This window comes from Rhinopithecus roxellana, chromosome 1 (genome assembly GCF_007565055.1).
Source record: "Rhinopithecus roxellana isolate Shanxi Qingling chromosome 1, ASM756505v1, whole genome shotgun sequence".
Lineage (NCBI taxonomy): Eukaryota > Metazoa > Chordata > Mammalia > Primates > Cercopithecidae > Rhinopithecus > Rhinopithecus roxellana.
In genome coordinates this window covers 141,253,058-141,277,067 of record NC_044549.1, presented here as the reverse complement: position 1 = coordinate 141,277,067, position 24,010 = coordinate 141,253,058, and the positions used below count along the sequence as shown (strand labels likewise).

At 36.8% G+C, this 24,010-nt stretch overlaps 1 pseudogene; it reads left to right on the top strand.

Annotated features, from left to right (window-relative positions):
* The first annotated feature begins 9,603 nt into the window (after positions 1 to 9,603).
* LOC104679123 lies at positions 9,604 to 10,356 on the top strand (annotated as a pseudogene).
* The last annotated feature ends 13,654 nt before the right edge of the window (positions 10,357 to 24,010 follow it).

The following is a 24,010-nucleotide window of genomic DNA, read 5'->3' as shown; positions in this document are numbered from 1 at the left end:
GTATGGTGATTTTCATCAGCAACAATCCAGAACTCAAATATGCACATGAGGCAGATCCCAGGGCCACAGACAGGTGAAGAAACTCCACACAGATGGTAGGAGAATCAAACTTATATATCTTGGAGGCCCTTCCCCACTTTTCTGCCAAGCAACAAATATGAGGAATATCTTTTCCAACTCATAGATTCTACATTGGAGAAGGTGAGACTGAGTTGGTCAACCAGGTTTCCCACCGTCTTGGGTTCCCTGGTAGAAGACCTGTTGCCATAATCCATGGGAACATTGTGACTGCCTGAAGGGAGAAATATCCCTGAAGACAGGCAGAGAGAAGGAGGGTAGGTAGGAATAACATCCCCAGCCCCAGAAACTCTGCTCTGTAAATTGGCCAAAGGAAATGCTAAATCAGAGTGGCTGCTCAGCAGTAGCACCACACTATTGACTATTTGACCAAGAAGTTTAGCTTTAAGGAAAAACAACAACAACAACAAAAACCTTAAAGAAATAATCAGAAATATACATAGAATTTTATATAAAGATACTCAATATGGGAGTTCTAGTTTTAAAAAGGTGGCATAGAAGCAAGCTTCACTCCCCACCCCCTACTGAAAGCAAAAAACAAATATACAGTATCAAGATTTTCATCAGCAACAACCCAGAACTCAAAATATGCAGATGAGGTGTTTCACAGGTCCTAGCCAGCCTTTCCATACTCCAAAGAATCCATACTCTGATTCTCTTTGGAATCAAAGATATTATCCCCCATTCAAAATAGACAGCTCTCTAATCATTTACTAGAGCCAAGGCAAACCTGGGCTTAAGGCACCAACTAGGGCAGTAAAAAGGCAGTGACCTAGCAGTAAATATTTGCTAAATCAATTTATCCAATAAAAATCAAAACAAGCCAGAGAGAAAAAACTAGAATAACAACTAATTTTTCAGTGCAAAAACAGAAACATATACCCACAAGAAACACCAGCAAACAGGAAGCCATGACCTCCTAAAAAAACAAAGCAACCAGTGACCAACACTAATGAGATGGTGATTTGTGAGCTCTCTTCCCAAAAAGTGAAAATAATAGTTTTAAGAAAACCCAGTGATCTCCAAGATAGCACAGAAAAGCAATGCAGAAATTTATCAGAGAAATTTAACAAACAGGTTTAAATAATAAAAACTCAAACAGAAATGCTGGAACTGAAAAATACATTTGCTGAACAGAAGAACTCATTAGAGGCTCTCAACAGCAGAATGAACCAAGCAGAAGGAGGAAAAAAAAATCACTGAGCTCAAATACCATCTATTTGGAAATACAGTCAGAGGAGAAAAAAGAAAAAGTAAAAGGAATGAAGACCACCTATGAGATAGAAAATTAGCTTAAAAGTCCAAATATGAGAATTATTAGTGTTCAAAAGAGAACTGAGCAAGATAATGAAAAGTGAAAATGAGGGAAATGGAGTTAAAGTGTATATTTTTTTCTTTGTTGCCTTTGTTTCATTTATTTTATTTGTGATTTAAGAAAAGCTGTCACCTTTTAAAATAACTTGTTTTAAGATGTTTTTTGTAAGCCTCATAGTAACCACAGCACAAAAAAACTATAATTGAGTCATGAAAAATAAAAAGTGACAAATTAAAACATACTATGTGATATGGTTTGGCTGTGTCCCCACCCAAATCTCATCTTGAATTGTAGGTCCCATAATACCCACATGTTGTGGAAAGAACCTGGTGGGAGATAATTGAATCATGGTGGCAGTTTCTCCCATATTGTTCTTGTGATAGTGAATAAGTCTCAGAAGATCTGATGATTTTATGAGGGGTTTCCCCTTTTGCTTGGGTCTCATTCCCTCTTGCCTGCTGCCATGTAAAATGTGCCTTTTGCCTTCCACCATGATTGTGAGGCCTCCACAGCCATGTGGAACTGTGAGCCCATTAAACCTCTCTTTCTTTATAAATTCCCCAGTTGTGGCTATGTGTATATTAGCAAGGTGAGATCAAACTAATACAGTACCAGAGGAAAACCACTTAACAACAAAGGAAGACAGTAAGAAAGGAAGAAAGAAAGAAAATTATCACAAAACAACTGGAAAACAGGCTATAAGATGGCAGCAGTAAGTACTTACTCATCAGTAATAACACTGAATATAAATGATCTCAGTTCTCCAAGTAAAAGACAAAAAGTGGCTGAATGGATAAATTAACAAGACTCAACAATATTCAAGATACCTACTTCACCCATAAAGACATATACAGAATGAAAATGAAGACGTGGAAAAAGCTATTCCATGGAATTGAAAACTAAAAAGAAACAAGAGTAGCGATACTTATATCAGAAAAAATTAACAACAAATGTAAGATTGCAAGAAAAGACAAAGAAGGTCAACATACAACTATAAAGGAGTCAATTCAGCAACAAGATATAACAATGATATATATATGCACCCGACATTGGAGCTCACAAGTATATAAGCCAAATGTTAGTAAATCTAAAGGGAGAGATGGACTGCAGTACAATAATAGAAAGGGACTTTTTACCCCACTCTCAGTAATGGACAGATCACCCAGACAGAAAATCAACAACAACAACAAAACAGAGTTAAACTACACACTAGATCTAATAGCCCTAACTGACATTCACAGACCATTTCACCTAATTGCTGCAGAATACACATTCTTTCCATCTGTACATAAAACACCCTCCAAAATAAACCATGTCTGAGGCATGGTCTTTATAAAACAAAACTGAACAAATTCAAAAAATTGGAAATCATTTCAAGTATCTTTGCTAAACACAATGGAATAAAAGTAGAAAACAATAACAAGAGGAAATATGAAAAATTATCAAACACACAGAAATCAAAAACATGCTTTTGAATGACTGATAAACCATGAAGAAATTAGGAAGAAAATTTTAAAATGTCTTGAAACAAGTAAAATGGAAATACAACATACCAAAATCTATGGGATATGGCAAAAGCAGTATTAAGATTGAAGTTTAGAGCAATAAACACCTATATCAAAAAAGTAGAAAAATTCAAATAAACAACCCAATGATGCACATCAAGAAACTAGAAAAGCGATCGAGACCATCCTGGCTAACACGGTGAAACCCCGTCTCCACTAAAAAATACAAAAAAATTAGCCGGGTGAGGTGGCGGGCGCCTGTAGTCCCAGCTACTCGGGAGGCTGAGGCAGGAGAATGGCGTTAACCCGGGAGGCAGAGCTTGCAGTGAGCTGAGATCTGGCCACAGCACTCCAGCCTGGGTGGCAGAGCGAGACTCCGTCTCAAAAAAAAAAAAAAAAAAAAAAAAAAAAAAAAAAAAAAAAAAGAAACTAGAAAAGCAAGAACAAACCATAACAAAAATTAGTCAAAGGAAAGAAATAACAATCAGAGCAGAAATAAATGGACACTAAAATAAAATCAATGAAACAATAAGTTGGGTTTTTTAAAGATAAACAGAATCAACAAACCTTTAGCAAGACTAACTAGTAAAAAAGAGAAAAGACATAAATAAACAAAATCAGAAGGAAAAAGGAGACATAGTAACTGAGACCTCAGAAATAAAAAGAATCATCAGATGCTATTGTGAACAACTATATGCCAACAAATTGGAAAGCTTAGAAAAAATGGATAAATTTCTGGACACATACAACCTACCAAGATTGAACCATGAAGAAATAGAAAACCTCAATAAACCAATAATGAGTCACCAGATTGAAGCCATAATAAAAAGTCTTTCGGCAGAGAAAAACCCATGATCTGATGGCTTCACTACTGGATTCTACGAAGCATTTAAACGAGAACAAATACCAATCCTACTCAAACTGTTCAAAAAAATGAAGAGGAAGGAATACTTCCGAACTAATTGTGCAAGGCCAGCATTACCCTGAAACCAAAATCAGACAAGGATACAACAAAAAAAGAAAACTACAGGCCAATATCACTAATGAGCATAAAGCAAAAATCCTTAACAAAATACTAGTAAACTGAATTTGACAACACATTAAAAAGATCATTCAACATGATCAAGTGGGATTCATCCCAGGGATGTAAGAATGATTCAATATGCACTAATCAATAAACAGGCTACATAGCATTAATGGAACCAGGAACAAAAACCATATGATTATGTCCATTGATATTGAAAAAGCACTTGATGAAATTTGACATCCCTTTATGGTAAAAACTCTCATCAAAATGACTGTAGAAGGAACACACCTCAAAATAATATAGGTCATGTATGACAAACTCATAGCTAATATTGCAATAAATAGGAAGAAGTTGAAGTCCGTTTCTCTAAAGACTAAAACAAGACAAGGATGCCAACTTTTAATACTTTTATTCAACATAACACTGAAAGTCCTGGCCAAAGTAATTAGACAAGAGAAAGAAATAAAGGGTATTCAGAATGAAAAGAAAGAAGTCAAATTAGTCTTACTAAAAAATGATATGATTTTATACCTAGAAAAAACCTAGACTTCACCAACAGCCTGTTAGAACTGATAAATTCAGTAAAGTTGCAGGATACAAAATCAACAAACAAAAATCAGTAGCATTTATATATGCCAACAGTGAACAATCTGAAAAAGAAATCAAGAAAGAAATCCCATTTATAATGGCTACAAAATAATGTAAAATACCTAGGAATCAATCTAACTAGAGAAGTGGAAGATCTATACAAGAAAAACTATAAAACTTTTAAAGAAAAAAAATTGAAGCGAACACAAAAACATGGAAAGATATGCCATGCTTATGAACTGAAAGAATTAATATTGTTAAAATGACAGCACTATCCAAAGTAATTTACAGATTCAATGCAATCTCTATCAAAATGTTGATGGCATTCTTCACAGAAACAGAAAAAAAAAAAAAAATACTGGAATGTATATGGAACTACACAAAAAAACCAAATAACCAAAACATTTCTGAGCAAAAAATAAAAAGCTGGAGACATCACAGGTACTTCAAAATTTACTACAAACTATCAAAACAGAATGGTACTGGCATAAAAATAGACACATAGACCAATGGAACAGAATAGAGACCACCAATATAAATCCATGCATTTATAGCCAACTCATTTTCAACAAGTATACCAAGAACATACAATGGAGGAAAGGACAGTCTTTTTAACAAAAAGTGTTGGGAAAACTGTATAATTCAAGGCAGAAGAAGGAAACCAGATCCCTGTCTCTCACCACACACAAAAATCAAATCAAAATAAATTTTTTTTTTTTTTTTTTTGAGACGGAGTCTTGCTCTGTCACCCAGGCTGGAGTGCAGTGGCCGGATCTCAGCTCACTGCAAGCTCCGCCCCCCGGGTTTACCCCATTCTCCTGCCTCAGCCTCCCAAGAAGCTGGGACTACAGGCGCCCGCCACCTCGCCCGGCTAGTTTTTTGTATTTTTTAGTAGAGACGGGGTTTCACCATATTAGCGAGGATGGTCTCAATCTCCTGACCTTGTGATCCGCCCGTCTCGGCCTCCCAAAGTGCTAGGATTACAGGCTTGAGCCACCGTGCCCGGCCAAATCAAAATAAATTAAAGCCTTAAATCTAAGACATGAAATTACTAGAAGAAAATATTGGGTAAGTGTTTCAGGACGTTGATCTGGGCAAAATTTTTGGTATAAAACCCAAAAATCACAGACAACATAAGAGAAAATAGATAAATAGGGTTACATGAAGCTAAAAAGCTTCTGTACAGTAAGGGAAACAATTATCAAAATGAAAAGACAGCCTACAGAATGGGAGAAAATATTTGCAAACTATTTATCTAAAAATGAATTTAATAACCAGAGTATAGAAGAAGCTTAAACAACTCAATAGCAGAAAAAATATATATAATCTGATTTAAAAATCAGCAAGAGATCTGAATAGACATTTCTTGAAAAAAGACAAATGGCTAATGGATTATAAAAATAATGTTCAACAACACTAATCATCAGAGAAATGCTAATTAAAACCACAGTGAGATATCAATTCATCCCAATTAAAATGGTTTGTATCAAAAACACGGGTAACAATAGATGCTGGCAAAGATGTGGAGAAAGGGGAACCCTGTTGGTGGGAATATAAATATATAAATTTACACAGCCACTAGGGAGAACAGTATGGGGGTTCCTCAAAAAACTACAAATAGAACTGCCATATGATCCAGAAAATCCACTGCTGGGAATATACCAAAAAGAAAGGAAATCGATATATTGAAGAGATATCTGCACTCTCATATTTATTGCAGCACTCTTCACAGTAGTCAAAATAGGTAATCAACCTAAATACCTATCAAAAAAGTTATACATATATATACAATGGAATATTATTTATCCATATAAAAACAATGAATTCCTGTCATTTGCAATAACATGGATGGAACTGGAGATCATTATGTTAAAGGAAACAAGCCAAGCACAGAAAAATGATTATCACATGTTCTTACTCATATGTGGGAGCTAAAAAGTGTATCTCATGAAGATAGAGAGTAAACAGGTGGTAACCAGAGGCCAGGAAAGGTAGAAAAAGAAGGGGGGATGAAGAAGAAGACAATAATATAAATGTTTTTATTACCACTGAACTGTAAAGATGGTAAAATTTATATGTATATTTTAACTCAAATAATATTAAAACAATGTTAAATATTACATTATTTATTTATTCAACAAACTCGGCAAGATTTTTCTTGTTTGCCTAACTTTTAAATGCTATTTTAAGCTGGAATCAGGGCATAGAAAAAGTCTCTATCCTCATTAACATTACATTCTTATCTAATTAGATGAAGTAAAACTGTGAAAACAGCCTAATTTCCTATAAGGTAGAAATGGTTAGATACATTATATGTATGTGATGAAATGCTAAGTAGCTATTAAACATAAAGTTTACCTACATATATTAACTTGGAAAGTTCACCAAGATTTACAGTGAAGGATCTGTATTGCTCTCCAGTGTGTAGCATATGGCTCCCCAAAAGACAGAAACTGGCATACAAATGAATAGTTTATAATGTTAATATTTGTCCAATTATCTTTGGGTAAATAGAATATAGTAATTTATTTTCTTAGTTATATGTTCCATATTTTCAAATTGTTTACCATTACCATGCATTATGTTGACAGCTAATAAATGTATGTTAGTAAATGTTGACAATGTCACTTAATAATATTAGATACTATTACTAGTATTTTAATAACTATGACTTATTTTTAGGTATAAATAAAAAGCCTAATATTAACCTGGAAAAGCAATAATTTTGGAGATAATGAATTGAAGAGAACTTCACTGAAGGATATAAGCCCTTTTTTCCAGGCCTTCTTTCTTTGTGGGCTTACCAAGCATCATCCTTCAAAGATAAATGGGTGTGTGTATGTGTGTGTGAGTGTGTGTGAATATTTGTTCATATTCTCCCAGTTAAAGGATTTTGTTCTTTATCAAAAAGAAGATTTCAAAATATTTTCATTTTTCACATGGAACTGCTTTTAACTCTTTATTTTAAAAGGATAGAAAAAGAACAAAAACATTTCTACCATCTCACATAGAATTGACTACACAATTTATTATAGTTTGATACTTAAAATTCGGAGAAAATACAGACTTCAATATGATAGGGACAATGAGAACACTGTAATAATAATCTTAATTTCAATAATTGCTAACATGAATTAAGATCTTAATATATTCTAGGACTCGTGCTTTCTACATAACATGCATTATTATCTCATTAATCCTTCAAGAAATGTTTTATGTAAAAACAACTATGATCCCCCATTCCACAGATTTAAAAAAAGGGTATAGTGGTTTCATCTATAGCTAGTGAGTAGAACCCACTTACAAACCAAAGTCTGTCACGCTCCAAAGCCAATTATTGCAATCTCTGCTTTTTTGCACACATGAGGTATTTCAGAGTTTGAATTTTTGAGGTTGTTAATCTTTGATTGTTTAAAAATGATAAGACTCTTCAGACAAGAAAGGGCATATGTCTCCCCTCCTGCCTATTTACCTAAAGATGTTCTTCCCCTACCCTTCCTGGACTCTGGTTACCACCAATGTACCCTCTTTCTTCCTGAGATCTCTTTTCAGATCCCACATGCAAGTGAGAACATGTGATACTCATTTTTCTGTGCTTGACTTATTTCCCTTAACATAATGGTCTCCAGTTCCACCCATGTTATAGAAGACTGACACTATACATCCTGCCCACTTGAGTAGGTTCAGTATCTAGAAGACTTAATAGCACTAAGTCCAAGAGTTGGTATCCAGCACAAGGAAAAGGAGGAGGCAAAACTAAGTAGAAGAAATAGGGAGCAGGCAATCCTCTTGAACAAGGAGTCAATGAGCCTAGTCACAGGCTCAAGGAAAGCAGGCAACATTTATTTTTACTTATTTATTCTTCCAGTTGTTGTATAAAATAATCTGTGGGATATAATATGTAGGTATATATACACACATACATATTAATGCACACTGTGTAAATCGCTTTCTATCATTGTTAACCTCTATACATGTCCACCTACTTATCTGTTAAATGGCAAAGATAACTACCTTAAAGTTGTATCATGTATATTGTAAGAGATAATTAATTCAACATGCTTAAATGGTACTCAGTATTATGTATGCACTTGATATTTGAAGAAACTTCTTCAGTCCCAGAAACATTCATATCAATGGATATTTAGTCTTTTGTACTAATGAAGCTAAAAATTTTATTAAAAATATAAAATAGTACAAGTTTTTTTGAACAATGGTGCAAACAAGTCATTTATCTTTCTATGTTGGATTGCTATGTCTGTGATAATTAAATTATTTAGATGTACTACACAATCTTAAAAAAATGCAAAAAACAGTGACTCAAACTTAGTTATCATAAGAATCTACCACAAACTTTGTTCAACTGGTAAGGTCTTAGGGAAGGCACAGAAGTCTTCATTTTGAGATACAATAGCACAAAGTCTTATTCTCTTATAATGAACTACAGAACAGTGAATAAATGTAATTGTTCTACCTGAACGGATGCTTTCTTTTGTTAAATAGCTTGGAGCTAACAAAATGTCATTTCTTCACATTCTGTAATTCGGTGCTTTCAGGAATTTAGATAGATCTTGACAAATACTATTAATTGGTGAAGTTTTACTACTGGTTCAAATTCTGTGCTATTACCTTCAGTATTTAATAACCGTAACTTTGAGTGGTTTGAACTATACTTGTAGTTTAAATAGTAGAAATGTTTTATATAACTGATATATTAGTAGTTTGAAAAGGTCATATTCAACCGGGCGTGGTGGCTCACGCCTGTAATCTCAGCACTTTGGGAGGCTGAGGCGGGCGTATCACAATGTCAGAAGTTCAAGACCAGCCTGGCCAAGATGGTAAAGCCCCGTCTCTACTAAAAATACAAAAAATTTAGCTGGGCGTGGTGGCATGCACCTGTAGTCCCAGCTACTCAGGAGGCTGAGGCAGAAGAACTGCTTGAACCCGAGAGGTGGAAGTTGCAGTGAGCCGGGATGGCGCCATTGCACTCCAGCCTGGGAGACAGAGCGAGACTCTGTCAAAAAACAAAAACAAAAACAAAAAACTCATATTCAGTCTTTCGGCCGGGCTTGTGAGCGGGACCCGTCGCCATGGGCCGCATGATCTGTGGACAGTGGAAGGGTGCCGGGTCTGCGTTCCCCGCCCAGGTGAAGCACCGCCAGGGCATCGCGCGCCTGCACGCCATGGACTTCCCCCAGCTGCTACAAGAGTACAGTGAAGGACGCTATCCACTACCCAGGCTACGGTGCGCCCCTCGCCAAGTGGTCTTCCGGGATTCGTACAGGTTTAAGAAGTGGAAGGAGCTGTTCATTGCCGCTGAGGGTATTCACATGGGTCAATTTGTGTATTGCAGCAAGAAGGTCCAGCTCAACATTGGCAATGTAGACACCATGCCTGAGGGTACGACCGTGTGGGGCTTGAAGGCCAAGCCTGAAGACTGTGGCAAGCTGGCCTGGGCATCAGGGCACGATGCCTCCGTTATCTCCCACAACCCTGAGACCCAGAAGACCCATGAAGCTGCCCTCTGGCTCCAAGAAGATTATTTCCTCAGCCAACAGAGCTGCGGGTGGTGTAGTGGCCAGAGGTGGCCGAATTGACATAAGCCATCTTGAAGGCTGGCCGGGCCCACCACAAATATAAGGCAAAGAAAAACTGCTGGCCACGAGTACGGGGTGTGGCCATGAGCCTTGGAGCATCCTTTCAGAGGTGGCAAACACCAGCACATCGGCAAGCCCTCCACCATCCGCAGAGATGCCCCTGCTGGCCGCAAAGTGGGTCTCATTGCTGCCCGCCAGACTGGACGTCTCCGGGGAGCTGAGGCTGTGCAGGAGAAAGAGAACTAGTGATGAAGGGCTCAATAAAGTTTGTCCTTCTGCCACCAATAAATAAATAAATACAAATAAAAGATAATATTCATTCCTAACTCTCTTCAATGTGTTTCCACAATTGAAAGAGATGTATTATGAGTTTTTTGTTATATAAATATAAGATTATTGTAAAATAGTTAAGTGGTACATAAAAAGGTGAAGAAAAGATTATATATCACCTAAAATCCCACCAACCTGAGATCAAAAACATAAGCAATTTAGTAGCCACATGTTTGTGCATTTCTCTATCAATATAAATCTATACACACATATGTAGTTGTATGTGTATACAAACATACATATACATAATTTTATATTAAAAATCAATCATATTGTATATGTTATTTTACTTTGAATTTTTGTAAGTGCTGTCTTTTGTGGGACATTTGCTTGTCTCTCTTCTTTCCCTCTAGTCCCCCACTCTGCCTCTATATATTCCCAATATTACATCTCCCTCTGTCACTGTCTAACCAATTCATAATGTGGTGTTTATCTTTCTCATAAGCACATTTATCAATTTACCATTGTTTATTTTACAAAAGCATAATCATCTTACATGTAACTTTTTCACATCTTTCTTTTTTCCAATATATATGATATATATATCTCATTCATTATATATTTATCTCATTCATTATATATATATATATATATATATATTTTTCATTCATTCTTTGGAATCCCAACTCATCACTTAGTAGCAGTGACTTGGGACAAATTATTTTGTTTCTGAGTTTTTATCTGTAATATGGGGATAATTATTGTAACTATTTCCTTGGGTTGTTATTAAGCACAATATATTAGTCTGTATAAAATGCTTAGAACCACATCTTACTCAAAGTAAGCGCCATGGAAGCATTAGCTATTATTTATAATAGGTGCAGAATATTTTTTCATGGTATAGATGTAAAAAATATATTTAACCAGAAAGCCCCTAATTAAATAATGGATCTAAGTAATGATCATCAATGGATACTAAACTCTTTGGATGAACAGTGGCAAGTTGATTAGACAGACAAAACCTGAATTCATTCAATAATGTTAAAGAAAAAAGTGGTACAACTAGATACTATTTGCCTACAGAGGTGATAAAATAGGAAGTATTTAGCACCATCTATGAAATATTGTTATCCAAGAGTCACAGAATCTTATTTTTGCTTATAATCTCCTTATGTGTAAAAGCTAGCATTCTCCAAGCCTTGGCATTAGAAAGGACCTTTATCGCCTGTTTGGCTATTTCTGCTGGAGAAGGAGACAAGCATATTTTTCTAGGAACACTCATTTTCCTCCTGGAGATTTGTTGATCTCTGTAGGGCAAGCTCCCTTCAGGATTCACAGAATTTTTATCAGCACCTCGTAGTTCTCCATTACTGGTCTCTGAAGGCATCCCTAAGAGCAGAAGGGGAAAAGGTATTCCATTTCTCTCCATCTGTTCTTGGAAGAACCAACTCCTGGCTCCTACCCTCTAGACCCCTGTGAACTGGTCCAACAGCTGCTTGGCTCAGGAAAGACAGTTTGTCATTGATTTGGACTGGAGGGAAATATTCAAGCCACCATCTTCATAAATGAAAGCCTTTACTATTGACTAGGTCCAGTCGCTCACATCTGTAATTTCAGCAGTTTGGGAAGTCGGGGCAGGAGGATCACTTGAGGCCAGGAGTTTGAGACCAGCCTGGGCATCACAGCACGACTCCATCTCTACTAAAAATCAGAAAAATTAGCTGAGTGTGGTAGTGCATGCCTGTAGTCCCAGCTACAAAGGAGGCTGAGGCAAGAGGATCACTTAATCTCAGGAGTCTGAGGCTGCAGTGAGCTGTGATTGCACCACTGAACTCCAGCCTGGGCAACAGAGCAAGACACTGTCTCAAAACAAACCAACAAAAACCACTACAAATAACAACAACAACAAAAAAGGCTTTACTATATATTTCAAAAACCAAAATGATTTTCATAAAGTACACAGATTTTAAGCAGAAAAAGGAAGGTAAAACTCAGATGAAATTACATCATTGAGTCATAAAGGAAAAGAGCTATCATCCCATTAGAGGAAACTCCCATTGACTGAAGAAGGACAAGATAATATTTTACACTTTGGGAACCTGAACAACTAAAAAGGAAAAGAGAAATAAATATAAGTAATTAAAAATTAAAAAGAGTGCAGAATCGCCATACTTTCAGTCTGTCTTTCTTCTACGGGAAGATTGTAACATTGTTGAGTATGCAGGTAAAAGAGAATGGAGTTGGCACCTGGAATTTTTCCTTCTGTGTCCTCCAAGGAGTGTGGCATTATATATGTACCTTGCCATGAAATAAATATCACCATAAGAGAGGAAGTCAAACATAAATGCTGTGCAAATTCTAGCAGACCTGCTTTATGTCTGTTCATTTCTGGAGATGTCCAGATACAACTTGTATGGTATTTTTTTCTTTTTTCTGAAAATCAGAACTATATTTTTAAAATTTATAATAACCAGTTGAGCAACAATGATACACTTTCCATAAGAACCATTTTTACCCTGTTTTAATAAGGTTGGTATGCATGGAGTGCAGGGCAGCAGAGCAGCCGCAGGCAGAACACATGGGACTGCTATGAAGCAGGAAAAGTTTCCCTTAGGAAAGAACTATGCCTTTAACAGTGCGACCTAATAGAAGAGCTCCAGACATAAAAATTCAGCCTTCCCAAAGCATGAAGCTTTCATTCTTCTGCAACTGCCATGGTAAGAATAACTCCAGAGAGACTGTAAAGGAATAGTGCTGTTGTCATTATCATTCCTGTGTAAAGAAAAAAATATATATATGTCTAAAGGTGTTTCTTTTTCCATTTTATCGAGGGTCTTTGTTTGGAAACTTTTAAATATGATCTTATGACTACTTCTAAATAATACACCTGCTATAATATAGTAAATACTCAATTTGTGTTACTCAATTCAGCTCTACTTAAATTATTTTCTTATAAAAGTTCAGAAGATCATCTACTTATGACTTGATAGTACCTGCAGGATGCTATGAAACATGTGTGAACCAATAGCAATGCAGTAAAATTTCATGAAACGATGGTTAATAAACTCGGCCCTGATGAGTACTCACATGTTAAGTGACATTTCGCCTACTATGTTGGGGATATAGTTGTTAGACTTTATATCTGAAGAAATCTCCAGAGACTTTCAGGTTTATACCCTTCTCTTCAAATATTTCAATACCATTCAAGACTGACAGTTGTTTGTTTTCTTCATAAAGATGTTGCAGGACAGAGATTCCATAATTTTCAAGATTTTTATCATTCCACTTACAAAGTTGCTTGCAGTTATCCCTCTAAAAATTTTATATTAATAATATTATTTCAAAACTGTAGGATTTTTATTTTCTGGAAGAACTGGCACATAAAATGAAGAAGCTGAATCCTTAAAAGAGTGAGTAGGATTAAAATTCCATCTTCTGATTGCCAACTCATTCTTTCCAGTATAATATGCTATCTCAAAAGTGAACAAAAATATCACAATAGTATTTTAAAATACCTTCATCCATTACTAGTCAGAGTGACTTTGTCTTTTAATTTTTATATCCTTACTTCTATCACCTTGTAGGCACAATATAAGAAAGGAATAAGAACCCATGTAAGTGTAACACAATTTTTTAAAAAAGAAATACTGTAACTGGTTAATATATTCTCACAAGTTAAGAGAAATTTGTTTAAGCCAGATCATTTTACTCATAGGTAAAATGAAGAAATTAAACTAGAGGATTTGTGAGATACTTTTCCATTAAAAGGTTTCAGAACATGTCTTGCCAAAATACATCATTTTGGGGTATTATTTTGAGCTAAACGAAATTGAGGACCAACAAACACAGTTGTTAAATCAAGTTTAGCCTAAAGCTGCCTGCTTACCTATTTTAGGTTCAGCCTAAAGGCTTGGGTACATAGGTAGCTATAGCTTAAATGGAGGTGTAAACAGACTGTAATGTACTTTTGTGTCAATCATCAAGTTTTGACCAATCAACAGGGGCCAATTGTTCAAAACATATTCAAATAAGGCAAACACCAAGTTGTAACCAATTTGGCTATTTCTGTACCTTACTTCTGCTTTCTGTACCTTGCTTTCCTTTTTCCCTCTAAAAATTTTCTTCCACCATGTGGCTGAACTGGAGTCTCTCTGAACCTACTTTGACTTGAAAGGCTTTCCGATTTGCAATGACTTTGCTCAGTTAAACTCTGTTAAATTTAATTTGTCTAAGGTTTTTCTTTCAACACAAGAAAAGCTCTTTACTTGCCCCTCAACTTACCAAAGTATAAATTTCACGTTTTGTAAAAATAAATTTAGTTTATAGAGCAAATTTTCATCAGTAAAGGAAATTTTCATTAGTAAATCTGTACCAGGAAGAGAGCTACTCATCAGTTGAGAGATTTTTATCTGCCTAACAGGCAATCTTCATTCACCCTATATTTCCTCCCTCCCCTCACCTTCCCATAATTTATCTCCCCACTTCCCTGTTTTAAAAGTCTCAGTTATCTAAACTTCCTTAAGTTTCATATTTCTGTAGGACCCCTGTGCATACATATATAATTAAAATTGCTTTTTCCTATTAATCTGTTTTATGCCAATTTAATCCAGAGACCAGCCACGAACTCAGAAGAATAGAAGGAACCAATTTTTTTTCTCCCTTGCAGCATTTTAACACTGCTTGAATCAATTCAATTTTGTTTTATGGAAGTTTTCCTTGTGCTTTTCACACTAATGTTATCACCATATTCACCATGAAAGCATGTAGGACTTTGGGGTGGAACTGGAAGGAAAAAAGATTAATTTTCTCTCTACCCTTTATTGTTCTTGATGAGGACAGACCTCTGTCATGAAAGACAAATTAATTACAGGAAAACAGTTTATTGACATGTATACCTCATATACCTCATATAGACATAGGAGATACTCAGAGAAATGAGTAAATCTCAGAAAGACAGTTTTGAAATCAGGCTTAAATACCATCTTTAGTTAGAACAGAGACTGGTTATGAGGAGGTGACCAGGAAAAGCACAGTAAACAATGGTGAGGTTTGTTATACAGATTTCAGTCCATGCCTTCTCCATTGATAAGTCTCCCGTGACTTAGAGTCATCCTTCTCTTCCTGGAACTGAGAGGGAGACACCGTTACAAATGGAGATTTCCATTATAGAAGTAAATGTTTCTTACAAAAGGATAAATCCTATTCTTATGGCTGCTGTTTCTCAAAATAATCCTGACGCCAAAGAGGCACATTTTGGAGTGGCATATTCTGGTCCCTTAAAGTATGTACCTTTATATAAGAAAATTGACATAAATTTTACAATTTAATGGAGTATCATTCATAGAAAAAGTCTTTCTGAACCCAGCTTCTATTTCATTAACATTACGGATTTAAGGTTTGAAGTTATGGATTTAAGATTTGAAGTTATGATCTTACCTTTTGTTTTCCAGTTCTTTTTTGAGTTCCTAAAGAGTTTGTGAGAAATCAAAATTAATCCATCCATTAGAGATGAGTATGACAATCATCTGCAAATTACCATTTCGTTATATATGTTAAAGTTCTTCTCCCATCATCAGGAATACTTACAATTTCAAAGACATATTCTTTATAAACATAACACAAAAATAAATGGGATTTGGAAAATGGATAAGAATTGGTCTTTGTAAAATACGAAGCTCTAAAGTTGCACATTCTTATGATAATCTACACTGAATCAATACTATTGTAGGTCTCTTGCATCTTGTAGCAAGATTTCTGTCTCCTAAACTTAAATCTAACTGAAGATAGGATGGTACTTTATCCCTATGATAGGTACAAGGACAAAAATTAGAAATAAATGTAAAAATCATCACAACCTCCTTCAATTTTTCCACTCTACTCAAGCTTTCAATCTCATGTCACTCCATTAATGCCCTGGCTGCATACAGATGATATAATCTTATAATGTTGCTATAATAAGGTCTCCTGATTATAGTTTCTTCAACTTCCATTTCTGCCTGAAAATTTCTATCATCACAGATTCTACTTTCTGCATTGTACAGAAGCAGCAGCTAGGACTTGATAGACAAATGTGTCCAGTTGCATTATTTACCAGCTAAGCAACCTTGTGCAAGTTATTTAATCTCTCTGATCCTCAGTTTCATTCAAATGATAATAATAATACTTCCCCACAGGATGTTGGAAGGATTAGAGATACCTCTTTGTAGAGAAGTATACACTAAGTGTGCTTAGTACATTGGCTCTAGTAGGCATATCAAATGTGTCCAATACATCGTCATTGTTATCTCTGAGAAAGTGTCTTTCCTCACCAAAGGTAATTTCTCTTATCTTCTGTAAAACCATCAAATGTCCTCCACTCTTGCTCAGCTTTTAATCATTCACAACAGGCTCCTCCTGGGCTTACCAACATGTACAGATTTTTTTTTTTTTTTTTTTTTTTTTTTGCTGTACAGTACTATGACTCTTGACAAATGTACAGTGTTATGTAACCACCACTGAAAAAATAAATACATAAAAATTCAATCACTACTACCCCGACCTGCCCAAAATTCTTCTGCGTCTTCCCTCATTCCTAGCTCCTGAAAATTGCTAATTTGTTTTCTGTTCCTATAGTTTTGCCTTTGGAAATGATACATATAAATGGAATCATACAGTACATAACCTTTAAAGCCTGACTTCTTTTATTTAATAAAAAGGATTTGAGACTCATCCATGTTGTCGCATGTATCAGTTGTTCTTTTTAGTAGTGTTCCACCAAACAGGATGGAATGTGTTTACTCATTCTCCAGTTGAGGGGCATTTGAGTTATTTCCAGTCCTTGGCATTTACAAATACACTAACGCTGAGTTTTAAACCACTTTTGTTGTTCGAATTATTTTTCAACTTTATCTTTAACTATTTGAGGTTTTCAGTTGCTGCTTCTATCCTTAAAAATCCAAAAATTCAGATTCTCTCTATATAGTCCCTTTCATCTGTGCTTGCAAAGTGGCAATTTCTATTTTAGCTAACCTTCTTGTAAATATTTTTTCTGGACTCAGGCTATGTCTCTGAAAGCATGCTGCCACCATTCTATTTTGCAATGTTTTTTCTCCTAATACAAAAAGTTCATTAGATACATCATCATCCAGCCACATCATTGAGAGCAACAGTTTACCAAAAGTTTTCTACTACGGAGAACAGAGAAACAGTCTGACCTTCAATATTTTCTTCCCCACTGCTTCCCAGCGTCCATTTTGCAATGCAAAACATTTTGCTTTTCTATTACAATATCCCCCACATTCTAGACACCAATTTTTCACATTAGTTGGGTAATGCTGGGGTTGCAAAATCTAGTGTCCTACCACAATAAGCAGATTTTATTTTATTTTATTTTTTTATTTTATTTTATTTTTTTGAGGCGGAGTCTCGCTCTGTCGCCCGGACTGGGGTGCAGTGGCCGGATCTCAGCTCACTGCAAGCTCCGCCTCCCGGGTTTACGCCATTCCTCCTGTCTCAGCCTCCCGAGGAGCTGGGACTACAGGCGCCCGCCACCTCGCCCGGCTAGTTTTTGTATTTTTTTTTTTTTAGTAGCGACGAGGTTTCACCGTGTTAGCCAGGATGGTCTTGATCTCCTGACCTCATGATCCGCCCGTCTCGGCCTCCCAAAGTGCTGGGATTACAGGCTTAAGCACATTTTATTTCTATGTGAAAGTGACAACTGCTACTTATGTTTGTATCTCATTGGCCAAAACAAGTCCCAAGGCCACATCTAACTTCAAAGGTGGTGAGGAAATGCAATCGTACTATGGCCCCAAAATAGAGAGCTAAAAGTATACAATAGACAGCACTAATGACCACCGCAGGGTCTAATTTGTCCCTAAGCACTTAGCCAACTTTTCTAACACCATTTATTAAAGATTACTCCCGTTTCCCAGTTATTTTAAATGTCACCTTTACTATCTACCAAAATCTCATATGTAATGAATCTGTTACCAGTCTGTATTCTATTCCATTTAGTTTTTTGTTGCTTCCTGTAATTGTACCTCAAGTTTATCATTACCACAGCTGTACAAAATATTTTGATAATGGTAGGGCAAATCTTCCTTCACTAGTCTTCTATTTCAAAATTTGTGTCAGCTTGTCCCTGCATTTATTCTTCATTAGGCTTATTCTATGTATTCTAAACACACAAGTAATATAGGAATAAAAATTATAAGACACACTTAAATAAAGCATAGATATCCCTATTTAATCCCCTTTGTCATTTCCATTTTCCGGTTAAGAAGTGATCTTTGATCTATATTCTGTCAGTTCTTTTTTATATATGTGCATACATATTTTTGTACACTTAAAATGTATTGATGTCTTCATCTCTTTGGGTTGCTAAAACAAAACACCACAAGCTGAGTGGTTTATAAAAGCAGAAATTTCTTTCTCATAGTTCTGGAAGCTAAGAAGTCTAACATCAAAGCACCAACAGTTTCAGCATCTAGTGAGAGCCCATTCCCTGTTTCATAGATAAAAGGATGTCTTCTCACAGTGTTCCCACATGGTAGAAGAGGTAAGGGATTTGTATTAGTCCATTTTCACACTGCTAATAAAGACATACCCGAGACTGGGCAATTTACAAAAGAAAGAGGTTTATTGGACTTACAGTTCCACGTGGCTGAGGAGGCCTCACAATCATGGCAGAAGGTGAAAGGCACATCTCACTTGGCAGCAGACAAGATATAAGAGCTTGTGCAGGGACACCCCTGTTTTTAAAAACATCAGGTCTCATAAGACTTATTCCCTATCATGGGAACAGCCCAGGAAAGACCTGCCCCCATGATTCAATTACCTCTAACCGGGTTCCTCCCATAACACATGGGAATTCAAGATGAGATTTGGGTGGGGACACAACCAAACCATATCAGGATTTATCTGTTGCCTTTTTTAATAAGGGAACTAATTACCTTTATAAAATATCTGCTTTTATCACCTAATCACCTTCCAAACCCTCATGTCCTAATACTATCACCTTGGGGGTTAAAACTTCAACCTACGAATTTTGGGAAGACACAAACATTTAGATCATAGCAATTGGTTTGCTGGATTAGTATTATTTAACATATATAGAATCATACCATAAATATTGTTTTGCTACTTACATTACTAGTTTAATTTGGTTATAGACAGAGTACATGATTCCAAACTTTGAAATTTGTTAATATTTGTTTTGTGGTTCAGCATATAGTTTACTTCATGTTTCATGTACTCTTGAAAGGATTGTGTATTCTGCAGTTATTGGAATAGTGTTTTACAAGCAAAAATTCAATCAAGTTGATTGATAGGTTGGTTTAAATTGTCTACCATAATTTGTACTGACATTTTATCTACTTGTTCTCCCAATTACTGAGAGAAGTATTACAATCTCTAGCTCTGGGAATTTATCTTTTTATCCATTTAATTTTATTCATTTTTGCTTCGTGTATTTTGAAGTATTGTTATTAGGTGTATTCACCTTAAGATTGTTATGTATTATTGATGAATTGACCCTTTGTGATTGTAAAATGATCCTCTTTATGTTTGGTAATACTCCTTGTCTTGAAGTCAATTTCATGTGACATTGATGTATCACGATAGCTTTCACTTGCTTTGTGTTTGCATGGTGCACCTTTTTCTGTACCTTCATGTTCAACCTGTCTTTATCAAAATATTTAGAGTGGATCTCTTGTAGGCAGCAAATAGTTGGGTTTTGCTTTCTTATGTAGTCTGATAAACTCTGAATTTAAATTATTGACATAAGTGACATTGAGTCTATTATAGTGTCATTTGCTGTCTATTTGCTCTTTGTTCCTTTGTTCTTCCTTTTCTGTCTTCTTTTTGGTTAATAAAAATTTTAATATCCTAAATTATCTTCTGTATTGGCTGCTTAGCTAATACAGTTTTTTGGGGGGGTTATTATTTCCTCTGTGGATTACAATGTACCTCCTTAATTAATCACAGACTTCTTGAATTCATATTATGCCACTTTATGTAAAAACTGGTAAATTCCAATTTTCACTGCTCATATTCTTTGTAATGTTATACTATATATTCTACTTCTACACATTATAAACCTCACAATGTATTGTTTTTACTTTTGTTTTAAATAGTTTATGGCTTAAAGAATTTTAAAAATAAATAAAAGATAATGTTTTATATTTACCTATAAGTTTAATATTTCTGGTATTCTACATGCCTTCCTATATATCTGAATTCCCATCTGGTATCAATTTTCACAGTGTGAAGACGTTCCTTCAGCATTTCTTTACAGTGGCAAATTCTTACAGTTGGCAACAAATTCTCTCAGCTTCCATTTTTCTGAAAACATTTTGCTTTCATTTTCAAAAGATATTTTTGCTGAATCTAGATTTCTAGGTGAGACTTCCACTTGCTTCCATGAAAAAAATAAGATAATCTTGAATTAGCTCTTTCTGTCAATTAGAAAATAAAAAATTTACTGGTGGGTGTACTAGTCTGTTCTCACATTGTTAGAATGAAATACCTGAGACTGGGTAATTTATAAAAAAAGAGGTTCAATTGGCTCATGATTCTGTAGGCTGTATAGGAAACATGATGTGGGCATATGATTGGCTACTGGGGAGGCCTCAGGAAAATTACAATCATGGCAGAAGACAAAAGGAGAGCAGGCACTGCCCATGACCAGAGCAAGAACAAAAGAGAATGAGCCAAGCCAAGTGCTGCACTTTTAAAAAGCCAGATCTTACAAGTATTTACTCACTATCATGAGGACCTCACCAAGGGATGGTGCTAAACCATTCATGAGTAATTTACCCCCATGATCCAATCACCTCTCACCAGGCTCCACCTCCAACATTGGGGATTACAGTTCAACATGGGCGGGAACACAAATCCACACTATATCATTCCACCCCCAGGTCCTTCCAAATCTCATGTCCTTCTCACATTGCAACATACAACCATGCCTTCCCAACAGTCTCCCAAAATCTTAACTCATTGCAGCATCAACTCAAAAATCTGAAGTGGAAAGTCACATCGGAGACAAGGCAAATTCCTGCCACCTATGAACCTGTAAAATCAAAAACAAATTATTTAATTCCAAGGTACTGTATTAGTTCATTTTCATGCTGCTATAAAGAACTGCCTGAGACTGGGTAATTTATAAAGAATAGAGGTATAATTGACTCAAAGTTCAGGATGGCCAGGGAGGCCTCAGGAAATTTATAATCATGGCAGAAGGCAAAGGGAAAGCAAGGCACCTTCTTCACAAGGCAGCAGGAAGAAGTGCCAAGCAATAGGGGAAGAGCCCTTTGTAAAACCATTAGATTTCATGAGAACTCACTCACAATCAAGAGAACAATGTGGGAGAAACTACCCCCATGATTCAATTACCTCCACCTGGTCTCTCCCTTAACATGTGAAGATTATGGGAATTATGGGGATTACAATTCAAGATGAGATTTGGGTGGGGACACAAAGCCTAACCATATCAGATACAATGGGGGTACAAGCAATTGGGTAAATATTCCTGTTCCAAAAGGGAGAAATTGACCAAAAGAAAGGGGCTACAGGTCCCATGCAAATCCAGATCCCAGCAGCACAGTCATTAAATCTTAGAGCTCCAAAATAATCTCCTTTGACTCCATTTCCTACAACCACAGTACACTGGTGTAAGGGGTGGGGTCCCAAGGCCTTGGCCAGTTCTTTCCCTGTGTCTTTGCAGGGTGCAGCTTATGCAGCTATTCTCATAGGCTGGCATTGGGTGTCTGTGGCTTTGAGGTATAGGGTGCAAGCCGTCAGTAAATCTACCACTCTGGGGTCTTGAGGATTGTGGCCCTCTTCTCACAGCTCAAATAGTCAGTGTCCCAGTGGGGACTTTAACCTCACATTTCCCCTCTGCCCTAGTTGAGGTTCTCCATGAGAGCAGAGCACATGCAGCAGACTTCTGTCTGGACATCCAGGATTTTCCATACAACCTCTGATATCTAGGCAGAAGCCCCCAAGCATAAACTCTTGCAATCTGTGCACCCACAGGCTGAACACCACGTGGAAACCACCAAAGATTATAACTTGCACTCTCCAAAGCAGTTGCCCAAGCTCTACCTGGGCCCCTTTGAGCTATGGCTGGAGCTGGAGTGGCTAGGATGCAGAGAGCAGTGTCCTGAAACTGTGCAGGACAGCAGGGTCCTGGGCCTATTAACAAAACCATTCTTCCCTCCTAGGCCTGAGGACCTGTGATGAAAGGAACTGTAGTAAAGTTCCCTGAAATTCCTTCAAAGTCTTTTTCCCATTGTCTTGCTATCACCACTTGCCTCCTTTTTGTTTATGCAAATTTCTCTAGCAAGTGGTTGCCCAGTAGCCCACTTGAATTCTTCTCCTGAAAATGGGATTTTGTTTTCTACTACATGGCCAGGGCTGCAAATTTTCCAAACTGTAATGCCCTGCTTCCTTTTTAAATAAGAGTTCCAACTTATTTATTTGCTTCCACATCTGAGCATAGGTTGTTAGAAGCAGCCACACTGCGTTTTGAACACTTTGCTGCTTAGAAATTTCTTCTGTCAGATATCCTAGGTCATTACTCTCAAGTTCAAAATTCCACATATTAATAGGGCATGGACACAATCTAGCCAAACTCTTGGCTAAGGTATAGCACATGTGACCTTTGCTCCAGTTCCCAAAGAGTTCCTCATTACCATCTGAGACCTTGTCAGCCTGGCCTTCACTATCTTTATCACTATGAGAATTTTGGTCACAACCCTTTAACCAGTCTCTAAGAAGTTCCCAACTTTCCCTCATTTTCCCAACTTATTCTGAGTCCTCCAAACCCTTCCAATCTCTGCCTGTTCCAAAGCTGCTTCTCCATTTTCAGGTATCTTTATAACAATGCCCCATTCTTCAGTATCAATTTTCTGTATACATTCTCACATTGCTATAAAGAAATACCTGAAGCTGGGTAATTTCTAAAGAAAAGAGGTTTAGGCCGGACGAGGTGACTCAAACCTGTAATCCCAGCACCTTGGGAGGCCGAGACGGGCGGATCACGAGGTCAGGAGATCGAGACCATCCTGGCTAACATGGTGAAACCCCGTCTCTACTAAAAAATACAAAAAAACGAGCCAGGCGAGGTGGCGGGCGCCTATAGTCCCAGCTACTCCGGAGGCTGAGGCCGGAGAGTGGCGTAAACCCGGGGGGTGGAGCTTGCAGTGAGCTGAGATCCGGCCACTGCACTCCAGCCTGGGGGACAGAGCGAGACTCCGTCTCAAAAAAAAAAAAAAAAGAAAGAAAAGAGGTTTAATTGGCTCACAATTCTGCAGGCTGTACAGGAAGCATGATGCTGGCATCTGCTCAGCTTCTGGGGAGGCTTCAGGAAACTTACAATCATTGTGGAAGGCAAAGGAAGAGCAGGTATATCACATGGCCAGAGTAGGAACAAGAGGGAGCAAACAAGGTGCCACACACTTTTAAACAAACAGATTTCATGAAAACTCACTCACTATTGTGAGGAGAGCACCAAAGGAATGGTGCTATATCAATCATGAGAAATCAACCCCCATGATCCAATCACCTCTCACAGTGACCCACCTCCAACACTGGGGACTACAATTCAACACAAGATTTGGATGAAGACACATGTGCAAACTGTATC